This window comes from Rhinolophus sinicus, chromosome 16, assembly GCF_057876585.1.
Source record: "Rhinolophus sinicus isolate RSI-liver-muscle chromosome 16, RSI-T2T, whole genome shotgun sequence".
Lineage (NCBI taxonomy): Eukaryota > Metazoa > Chordata > Mammalia > Chiroptera > Rhinolophidae > Rhinolophus > Rhinolophus sinicus.
Window position 1 is genome coordinate 105275250 of NC_142516.1, and position 11919 is coordinate 105287168.

Below are 11919 nucleotides of genomic sequence, written 5' to 3' on the forward strand. Positions count from 1 at the left end.
GGAGCAAAACCGCGTCCCTGCAGCTCGAAAACGGAGCAAGGAAAACTTTCCCTAGCCTCTCTCCACCTTTTACCTCCTCCTGGGAGAGAGAAACGCTAGCTGAGGTGCTAACGGTGCCGGCCCGGCGGCCCAGACCCCGCAGCCGGAGGGAAGGAGACAGGGAGGAAGGGAAGGAGGGAGGGAGCGGGAGTAACGGGGCACGCCGGCCCGGCCGCGGGGAAGGGGAGCAGGGAAGGGCAGGGGCGGAAGCGGCTCCGCGAGCTCGGGCCCGCGCCCCACCGGCTACCTGGGAGGCCGGCCGCTGCCGCTCCCCGTCCGCCGGGCCCAGCCGCCGGGAGCGCCGCGGGGATGTCGGAAGCTCGGCGGGCGGAGACGCACCAGCCAGCGAGGGCGCAGACGGCCCGCGGAGGGGAGGCGCGGGAGGCGGGGCGCCTGGGGCGGGCCCTCGGGTCACGTGGCCCGGCCGCCTCACGTGACGGCGACGCCGCGCGCTCCGGGCCGCCTGCCAGGCGAAGCCGCCTCCCTGGCTCCCCTTGCCCTTTGCCCCTGAGGCTGCTGCAGCCTGTGGCTCCTGGAGAAGCAGGTTGGCGCTCGGAGTCCAGCCCCCAGGCTCTGCGGAGAGTCGCTGTGGAGCCTAGTGCCTGCCGAGGCTCACAGTCTTTTGTCTCCCAGGGAACCAGGGACGCGCGAGGCACTCACTCCTGATGTCCTCCCGGGTGTCTTGGCAGTAGAGAGGGTCGGCCAGTCATCCCAAGGGACCTAGGACGAAAAAGCCATAGGAACTCCTCTCCCCGCCCCATAGCGCTCTACCCACGTGGTACTGCCTGGGAGTAGGGGCCTCGGAGGAGGAGAGACTCATTTTACTCCACAGACATGCCCCGCTTGCGTACCTACCCACTGGTGGGTGGGAAAGCACCCGAGTAAGACTGGAGGATAGGGAGGTGGCAAGAGCACCAAGATAAGGAGGGTGGGAAGCACAGGGCCCAGGTAACGGAAGGAAGTCGGAGCTACCTGGGAAGCTGTCTGTAAAGGCTGGGAGAGACCTAAGATGGCAAATGACCCAAACCTTTTCTTATAAATGAGTAAACTAAAGCCTGGACAGGGGATGGATGCTTCATGCCATTCCAGCCTATTGTCTACTGAGACCAAACCCCCTTATAAACTGCGCAGCCTTCTGCAAAGTCCCAGTTGGCTCCACAGAATAAAGTCCAAACTTCTTGGCACAACTTGCCAAGAAAACTTGTTCAAACCTATTTTTTCCATTTGAACTCCCATGATAAATAGAAAAACACTTCACTTTCTAAGTATCACCAGACACACATATCCGCTAATCTACTAAAAGAAGCCTGCTTTCCCTCATCTTCTGGCTCATCACTACTCTAGGCTCTGGCTGCAGAGAATTCTGTCTTCCTTGACTACTCAACTTTTCTTTGGATTACTACTTCTCCCCTCAGTTGCTTTACTCCTCTTTCCATTTTGTTCATTCTTTTGCCTGGGCCTGAATCACTACCTTCCTTAAAGAAAACCAGAGCCAAACATTAGTTAAAAGAGTGAAAAACAGATTTTATTCAGAAACTGTTGCAACAGGAGAATTGAGCCCCGTTCTATATTGAGGTCTCTTTTCCCCTATTGCATTACTTTCTGAATAAAGTCTGTTTTTACGTCTTTATTGTCAGGCTCTGGTTACCTTTAACATGACCCAAAGTACACATCAGTCTCCCACTCACCTTTCAAAAGCCAGGTCAAATACTACCAACTTTTATCTTCCCTGCATCGTTCTTCCTGATTCAACAGCATCAGCAGTTGAGGTTCACTCAAACACCATCAACTGTAACGTCTTCCCTGATTTCCAGGACACTGTACATAGTCTGATACATAACTCTCACATTGTCCAAAAATGTACTGTGCATTTCCTGTAAGAGGTAAACTATTTATCACCGCCTTCTTCCCTAGGTTATAAACTCTTTGAAACAGGATTTCTGGGCTTAGTATAGTGCCCTCAACATCCACTCAGAATGAAGTGGCTTCACCAAGGTCATGGCAGTTCAGTGAATTTACTGAAAGAGGCCTGTTTTTGCTCAAAGAAACAAGTCAGGCTACAACCTTTTCAGAAGAACTTCTGTAAAACATGTTTCAGAAAAATGAAGGGTTGGGGTTTGGGTCATCAAATATTTGTTGGAGGAGAAGTAGTAGGTAGATTAGGAAGGGAGGAAAAGACCTGCCAGGAAAGAGAGCAGGTAGGTTCAAAGGTAGGGAGGCATGAGTCATAGTTACTTATTTAAGAAAAGCAAATAACACTGTATGGCTGGACTCAGTGACTTCACTTACCTCTAGGACAAATGAAACCTAATTAGGTTAATGTTAATGTACATGTAAGGATGAAATACCTATTAGTATTATTTATTGGATTGAGTAACTTTCCATCAGACAAATCATAGGCTCTTCATCTAAAATTAGCCTGTGGACTAGTGCTAGGTGATTTTTTTAAAATCTTTTATTTAAGCTCCAAAAGCTCTCTATAATTATCTAAAAATAGCAAAATTACTTGTTCAAAAAAAATTATTTGTGAGTACTCTAAACTATTTTGACAGGGTAAAATAACTCAATTTACGAATAGTATTTTAAGGAAAACACTGGGCTCTACCTCCAAGGGTGGGTGGGGACTACTCCTCTTAATATTCATGCTAATAGATGATGATGCTGGTAAAAAGTGTCTGCCAAGAACCTAATGAAATACAGTTAATGTAAGGTTTAAGTTGGAGCGGGACATAGGAGAACAATTCTTATCGTTTCTAGGGGCTTCAGAATTTCCTTTCAAAAATTAGTCTCTCAGTAAATGGAAAATTAGAACATCATCTTTTGTTTGCTCCTTTTTCCTCCACTGTGCTCTTCTGTGTCAGTTTAGGTTGCTGTGGGTCAACCAATCCAGCCCCATTTCCTTCAGCTGGATAATCTAACCGCTGATTGAATGCACCTCTTACACAATTTTCTTTGCTAAGAAAATCTTCTGAAGGTCCTTTAGGAGGACACTTGTTTTGCATAGGTCACTGCAAACTTCTTGATATTGGGCAAGCAAAATTTAAAAAGATTCCAGTTACTTCCTCAAAAACTTGAATATTATTTCTTCTGAGAGAAACAGCTGGGAGCACCCAAATTATCTTCACCTTTCCTTCTCCTTCCCTTTTCTTGGGGTTGGTCAAGATTGAGAGAAATAAACCAGAGAAGCACCAACTCTTATAATGGCTAAATAGGAAACATTTAGATCACTGTATAAGATTACTTACCTGTTTTTGTAATACACAGTCAGGAAATACATTCTGATAGCCTCAAAAACAATATAATTATTTTGAGAATTGAGGCTGACATAACTGTTTTAGGATTTTGAAAATGTAATAAAATGTAGAATCTGTTTACAGGGAGAGAGTCCACTTTGATTTTCAATTAGCTAACCAGAACACGGTAAACATGATCAGTCACAATACATTTTACAACCTCAATCATTGTCGGTCAAACTACTCTGGGAATAATTTCTGCTCTTATAGTTGGGATAAATGAACAAGGTATAAAACAGGGGAAAAAAGATTGAGAGAAGTGGTAATGAAGAATTGGAAAAGAATTTTTATTGTAATTCCTTTTTTCCCCTCACCCCAAGAACCAGATGAGTTTTCCTTTACTCACCATACAAACACTTTAAATAAACAAACAAGTATCTTAGCCGTGGCTAAAGTAGACTAATCTGCTGATTTATACCTTCACCTGCACTGAGGCAGATGCTGTTCTGAACAGGTCACATAAAGAGACAAACCTACCCGCTCCCTAGACCCGGCATGAGACCCTTCCAAGCACAGCACCTCTCGTGAACATCTATAATCACTCGCACATAAGTCACCTTCATGCATAAAAGTGATCCAATACTCTGTTTACAATTGCTTCCTTGTCCTTTGACAAGTGACAGGGCTTCTTGAATATGGAATTCCTGCACTGCCCATGTGAACTGACAGTGCCCTATTTATTTTATTCAGCACCAGCAGTCCTGGCTCCACCTTCATTTAGATGTGGCAACACCACCAAGAGCAACATGGTTCAGTAGTAAGCCACCAGCTTCTTGTAGGAATTAGGAGGTCTCTCGTCTTCCAGGGAGCAAGAGCTACAGCTGACTGCCATTGGCTATGAAGAGGACTGATCCTCTGGATGTTAGTAAGCGTCCTGAAGACTTCTTGAAATGACCCCGGCTGGTGATGGGGGTAGTAAGAATATTCTCAGGTGGGGCTTGCCTCATTGGTTTGAAATATTAGGTTGGTGCAAAAGTAATTGTGGTTTAAAAGGTTAAAAATAATTGCAAAAACCACAATTACTTTTGCACCAACCTAATATTAAAGGGGATATCACCTGGAACAAATGAAATGACACTATGAGGAAACAGACAAACAAGGGACAAGAATGAGGGACAAGAACCATCCTAGCCTTTGTTTCTTCAAAAAGTTAAGTCTATGGAGAAAAACAGAGGGACTGTTTAACTAAAAGAGAGTAAAGAAACATTATATTCAAATGTAATACATGAAACTTGAATGGAGTCATGGTTTCAAAAAAAATTTTTTAAGCTATAAAAGATATTTTGTGGAGAATCATAAAAATTTAAGATGGACTACATATTAGATATTAAGGGATTACTGTGTTTTTTTAGATGTGATAATAGTAATACTAAGAATGTCCTTTTTTTTAGGAAATACATACTGGGATATTTTAGGACAGAGTGTCATAAGGTCTACAGATGGTTCAGCAAAAAGAAAAAAGATAATAATAATACTATATACATACATATCCATAAGGAATGAAAGCAAATATGGCAAAATTGAATCTAGGAGGTGTTCTTTGTACTCTTCTTTAAATTTTGAAATTTTTATAGTAAAATGTTGGAAGATAAAATGAGATATGACCTTTATACTCCAAACTAATAAAGCAGGACATTTTTGTAATTTGTTTATTCAAAAAGGTCATTTGAATGCCTACCATATGCTAGGCACTATATATATATATATATATATATATATATATATATATATATATATATTAGTAATATGTATATTAGTTATATATATATTAGTAATGGTCTCTTTTGTGGGTGCTATACTACACCACCCTATGTCTCCTTTAAGACTGAAGGACTTACCCTCCCAGCTTCTGCAAAGGTTGTGCACTGACACCCCTCTTCAGTATTTGTCTTGGCTAAAGAAAGTTACTTAACCCAAAGTCATGCCCCTTCTAAGGCCAGCCTGTAACAAACAACTGGTGGTTGTGCTATTGTTAAGACCTGACTCCCTCACCTCAACAAAGGACAACTCTAAAGAGTCATCCCAGCTTAAGAACTTCCCACAGGGCTGGCTGAGGCCTGGATGTGATTGTATTGCAACCCACTTTGTCTTTCTGCCCCATCTTTCTTGCATCTCTTTCCTCCACAGGTCCTGAGAGCATCTACCTTTGAAGAGGCATTAAACACTCAAGCAGAATGACTCAGCAAGTTGGTGGGTGTCAGCCAGCTTATCCATCAGTACTGGCCCAAGGGATTCATAAACAGAAGACATGGTAGTGAGGAGGAAGGCTATACATGGGCCCAACAGCAGTAACTCCCCCTCACCAAGGTTAATCTAACTACAGCCACGGCCAAATAAACAGCCTGCCAGCAACAGAAACCATTGCTGAGACCTATTACCGCACATCCCTTGAAGACACCAAACAGCCACTTGGTGGAAAGGTGACCATACAGAACTCCTGGATGGGGCAGTTATTCATTTTAACATGAATGCACATGTATTCTGTGGGTTTTCCTTTCCTTCTGCAGAGTTTCAGCTACCATGACTATCTAAGGGCTTATATTTGATCCACTGACGTGGCATCCCACATATCATTGCATCCAGCCAAGGAACTCACTTTATAGCAAAGGAGATACAGCAGTGGGCACATGACCATGGAATCCATTGGACATGACATGGCATAACACACCCAGAAGCTATTGGCCTAATAAGCAATGGAACAGCCTGTTGAGAGCTTGGCTGAAGTGCCAGCTTGGAGATGATACACTGTGAGGACAAAGTACTACCCTCCAGGATGCAGTAATGCTCTAACTCAATCACCATTATATACTGTAGTGCTGTATCCCCAATAGGAGAATACCTGGGATGGGATCCAAGGTGTGGAGGCAGGACTGTCCCTATCTACCATCAATCCCAATGACCCACTGGAGAATTTATGCTTTTCATCCTCACAACTGTAACCACAGGCTGAAAGGTCTTGATGCCCAAAGGGGGAACATTTTTACCCAGGAACACAGCAAGAGTCTTCATTGCACTCTAAGCTACACCATCATGCAGGCACTTTGGATCCCTCATTCCAAGGACCAGCAGGCAAGAAAAAGATCTCGGTGGGGCTAATTGACTCTTATAATCAAGAGAGAGTAAAGCTACTGTTACACAAAGAAGGTAGGGAGACATATGTTTGGCACCCAGATAATCAACTTGGACATCTGTTAGTACCGTCTTGTGCAGTTTTGAGAGTGAGTCATTCCACTAAGTAAGTCACCTAAACCTTCTGAAGTGCTAATTGATAGTGAGGAGAATCGAGAATGCAACGCAGAGGAGGGAGAAGATGAATATAAGACCAACTGCAGCAGCAGGGGGGACGTAGTTCATCTTACCTTCCTCTTGTAAGTCTCCCCCAGGAAAAGAGGCCCACCAGCGTCCTGAAGAGGCTACTCCCAGGACTCATGAGAAGAAAGTGGGTCTGAGTAGCACAAGGCATGGACCATCCTGGATGCTGTACCGCCCTGCCTAGACCATGCTGTCAGCCCCCTTGGGAATTGCTTCAGCTAAAGAAAGCTGCTTCGTTCAAAGTCAGGCCCCCTTCTGGGCAGCTGTCGATGCCCAATCCTTCTTTCTTTTGTTCAACAGGTGTTGATTAGAGTACTCCCTAATAAAGTTTCTACGTGCTAATGTACATCTCAGAATCTGCTTCCCAGGAACTCTTATCTGTGACAGTCTCTTTATTGTAGATGACAATTTGGAGGAGGAGACATGAAATAAGTAAAATACACTTGTGATTTGTACTCTGAAGGAAATGAACAAGATGCAGTGATAGCAAATAACCAAGAAGGTGTGCTTGGAGGGGAGGTGACATTTAAGTCAAGAATTTTTAGTAGATAGAAGTCATGTGAAGAGCGGGTAGGACAGTATGTTTCCGAAAGAGAAACATATTGGTTAAAGCTCTTCCTGCAGAGCTTAGCATGTTGAAGTACCACCCAGAACTTTGCAGCCTTTTAACAATTTTATTTCAAATGGGACACTTTTATGGGTTTTTAAGCAAAAGCGTAAAATGCTGTGATTTGCATTTTTAAAAAATTCTCTCAGATACAATGTGGAGAACGTACTTAAGGGATTGCAACATCAAGAAGCATGACCATCCAAAGTTTACTCTCTCCCTGCAAACCACGTTCCAAGTGCCCAAGACACTGGAATTCCCAGCCCACTTCCAGGACTTGAGTTGGCCTCTTCCGTATGTCCATGTCCCCAAGGACAGGCAGCATACCTCAGAGCCATGGGATGGCCAGGGAGTGGCTATCTGTGGGGCTTGGAAGTGGAGTGTCCACAGCATGTATGGGAAGCCCCTTCCACTGTGAGATGAAGCCCGGATTGGACAAAAGGGGGGTGAGCTGTGGGGCCGGGGTCTGGAAGGTAATCTCTCCTGACCCTGCCAACTTCCTGACCCTGCCAATATGGAACCCCAAGGATTCCAAGAATCCTAAATTTGAGGTTTGGCCATCCAGGTCATTTAAAAGTTATATTTAAGCTTATTTGTCAAGATAGGAAGATAAAACATTATTATTTAAGTAGTTGTTGGCTTGATTTTTAACTTAATAAATTTTTAGATATGTAGTATATGGGCTTCCATTTGTAAGTTTCCCGTAGGTGTTATAAATGTTAAGGATGGTCCTGAAAGTCACATTATCTACACAGAAATAGTACGTAGACTATACTGGCTTCTTATGGTAAACAGTAGATATCAGAGGACAATGGAATAATACCTTCAAAATGATAGGAGGAAGTATCTGTTAATTTAGAATTCTCTATCCAGTTTAGCACTCAAAGGTGAAAATAAAATACATTTTTTAAACCCAAACTGAGAGAATTTCCTTCTCACAGACCCTTGCAGATAGAAGTATAAAACCAGCAGGAAAAATTAGAATACAAGAATCAATGATGAGCAAAGAAGTTAATATGCGTGCTAGTAAATCTAAGTAAGCAATTGACTAGTAAGAAATTACTAATTTTTAGAGTATAAACACAGGTTGAAAGTAGAATATTGCATAACAATCAAATTGAAGATGAAAGGCAAGATTCATGGTTAAAACATAAGGTCCTTAATATGTTGAATCTACAATGTTAAAATTTTTCAGCTATAACTTTTAATATTTTTAAGGAAAACATCTTAAGCAAATATGCAAAAAAAAAGAGAAAGAAAGAAAGAAAGTGAATAGTTGGAATATAGGACCAAAAACAAAGTAAAAAGCAAAGTAAGTTTAACTGGTCCTACATATAAAATTGTCCTATTTTCAATATGGGAAATCAATCAGTAATTTATTCTTTGTACCAAACCACTGACCATAAAATACCACCTCGGCCACTACTGTCCCCCAACTATAAATTATTATTCATCTATGAAGAAAACTTTGAGAGCTGTTGTTCTTCATTCTTGTAAAAACTCCAAGAGACATAGATATTAACAGGTTAGGGCCGGCTGTGCCTCCTCGCTGGCCGAGCTCCCTCCCGCGCCCGGCTTCTCCCAGCCACCATCCTGCGGCTGCGGCCGCTCTATGGCAGGTCACGCCTGTGTGACACTTACCACAAACGATGCCTGCGCCAAAGGAGTCCTGCTCCTGGGCTCCTCTCCGACACAGCACGGGAGCAGCAGGAGGCTGGCTGTGCTCACCACCCCGCAGGTTTCAGACTCCATGAGACAATCTCTGCTGAAGTCATGGTAGACGCCTTGGACAGCGGGGAGTCTACTCTTCTAACCTTAATGAAGAGGCCTCAGTTGGGTGTCATGTTAAGTAAACTTCACCGCTGGTCACTTACACAGTATTCAAAGTGTGTATTCGTGGGTGCAGATACTCTGGTCGTAGCAAATATTGATGACCTTTCTGAGAAAGAATTGTCACTGGCACCAGACCCAGGGTGATGGGACTGCTTCAATTCTGGAGTCTTTGTTTATCAGCCTTCAGTTGAAACATAAGATCAGCTGTTGCACGTTGCTTCTGAGCAAGGTAGTTTCGATGGTGGAGACCAGGGTTTACTGAACATGTGTTATAGCAGCTAAGCAACAACAGCTATCAGAAAACACCCCCATTTATTATAACCTAAGCACCATTTCTACATACTCCTACCTCCCAGCATTTAAAGCATTTGGTGCAAAAGCCAGAGTTGTGCATTTCCTGCAATGAATCAAACGGTGGAATTATACTTATGATCCTAAAACAAAAAGTGTCAGAAGTGAGTCCCATGAGCCCACCATGACTCATCCACATTTTCTCAACCTGTGATGGGACATTTTCACCACCCATGTTTTATCTCTGCTTCAACAATTTGGCCTTGTCAAAGACACCTGCACATACCTAAACGTGCTTGCAGATTTGGTCTATACACTGGCTTTCTCTTGTGGTTTCTGTAGAAAGGAAGATGTTTCAGGAGCCACATCACATCTGTCCTTTGGGGAGGTTCCAGCTGCAGCACAGCCTTTTGCGTCCTCAGAAGAACGGAAGGCGCGGTGGGAACAGGGCCAGGTTTCTTACATGGGAGCAGATTCCTTTGACAACATCAAGCAGGAACTTGACACTCACCACCAACAGAAACACTGCCATTTTCCCGTGGACGCATCCACTTCACAGGCACTTATTTCTAATACTTAGTTTTTAGAGCTGGGTTAAGAAAGGTCTGTTACAGTTGCTGGAGGCTTCCACTGAAATTTATCAGATGAGGCGCTTTTGTAGAATGACAGGTGAGAACTGGGCAGAAGCTGTAAAGTAGCAATTCTATCATAGGGGCCGTGTCCTGATTTTTAACCCTAGGCTTATTCAGCTAATGTTTCAGATAGTCTCAATCATGCTGGTTGCCAATTTATGTGGAAAAGGAAACGCAATCTTAAACTGTCAGGATGGCTGTATCAACTCTTCAGATGTGCTGAGCCAGGTGCCAGGTCAGCCTCCCTTCAGAATGGGACATGGTTATCTGTCTCTTGCTTGCTTGTTGTGCCCTTCATTAGCCCTACATTTTAGGACTGCTCAGGGGCTGCCAGAGTGGTTGTCATTCTGCTTTTGGGTAAAGACAGGCTGTAACACCACTGCTGAGTGATTCATAAGCATATCAACAAATGACGTTAACCCATTTTATTTCCTGGCCTGAGTGTCTGAAAATGTTCACCAGTTTTCTATGTACAGTGAGGCAACATGCTAAAATGCTTTTGTTCGGTTCTGTATATCTGAAATCAGCAGTATGCTCTCTGGTTACCTGCAATGGCACTTTGCATGAAAATTAAAGACTTATTGCCATAAAAATAATGTTAGGGAAAATCTCAGACACTTGGGGCTTTCAAAACAACGAATCAGTTATCAGTAACTATTTGCCCAAAACTCTATTTTCTGTGGGCAATACAAAATAAAAAATTACAATCCCTATCATCATGTAGTTTGCAATGTGATTAGGAAGAAGCAAGCTACATAAATCCACCTGAGAATAAACCCTGGGACAGAAGACAGCAAATAGTAAGGGCCTGGGATTGTATAAATGTTACAGTTCAGTGCAAATGGGATCCCTTCCAACCAGGATGTTTTGGAAGGCTTTGACTGAATACATGAAATTTGATCTGGACTTTAAGAGAAGTAGAATTTCATTAGAGAAAACTGGGAATAGGCATGAGCAAAAGCACTAAAATATCTAGGGTATTGGAGCCAAGAGAGAAGACATTTTTAAGAAAGAAGGATAAGCATTGTGTGAAATACTGAGAGAAATCATTTGATGAATCATGACACAGACTGAAGTTCTCACAAGGAAGAAATCATTTTAAGTATTATTTTAAAGATGGCACCAACTTGAATTTTTACTTGATTTTCCTTCTTTTATATTCTGTTAATTTTTTCCCCAAGAAAATGTAGCAAATATAAATACAAAATATTGACTTTCTATAAGTTACATACATGAATTGCTCAGATTTTTACTACTTCTACACACAACCTTATTTCCTAGACTTTCTCTAGCTTTAAAATAAAAAAGTCCGGGGAGGGGGGGATTCACACAATGTGAGGGATATAAAAGATAAATGTCTAAGTATTACTTTCTCTTGTGCACCTGAAACTAGTTAAAAAAAAAAAAAAGGCAACATAGGTAATGTTAAAAAAAAATAAAATAAAAAAGGCCATATCTTGTATACTGCAGAATATTGCTTGTGTTTTAAGTTGAGTTTTAAGTTCTTGGTTTGTATTATTAAGAGTCACGATATTAACAACATCTAATATTTATTAAGCAGGTATTGTATCAGGTATTGTGCTAAGTGCTTTACATGCTATTTTAGTTCATACTAGCTGCCATACTAGATAAACTCCAGAATCTCAGTCACTTAACCAAAGAGTTTATTTCTCACTCATACAAAGTCTACAATGAGTGTTCCTAATAGGCATAAAGCTTTCTTCCAAGCCATGATTGGGGGATCATGGTTCCACCATCTTTAACAAATGGCTTTCAGGGGAAACCTGAAAAAAGGGGAAGAACAAGGAGGATCACAATAGGTGATTATTGTGAGTGAGCTGAGCCTAGAAAGTAGCATGTATCTCTTCCTCTCACTTTCCATTGGCCAGAATTCAGTCATATGGCCACAACT

At 42.5% G+C, this 11919-nt stretch overlaps 1 protein-coding gene and 1 pseudogene across 4 annotated transcripts in view; one reads left to right on the forward strand and one right to left on the reverse strand.

Annotated features, from left to right (window-relative positions):
• The window catches only part of RCBTB1 (RCC1 and BTB domain containing protein 1), a 49519-nt gene extending 49095 nt beyond the window's left edge, over positions 1-424 (reverse strand). For all 4 annotated transcript variants that reach the window (XR_012495580.2, XM_074329933.2, XM_019748027.3 and 1 more), the window contains exon 1: positions 287-424. The gene's annotated coding sequence lies outside the window, so the exon portion shown is untranslated. The remainder of the gene's footprint in view (positions 1-286) is intronic.
• Positions 425-8863: 8439 nt separating this feature from the next.
• On the forward strand, positions 8864-9962 carry LOC109456027 (glycogenin-1-like; annotated as a pseudogene).
• The last annotated feature ends 1957 nt before the right edge of the window (positions 9963-11919 follow it).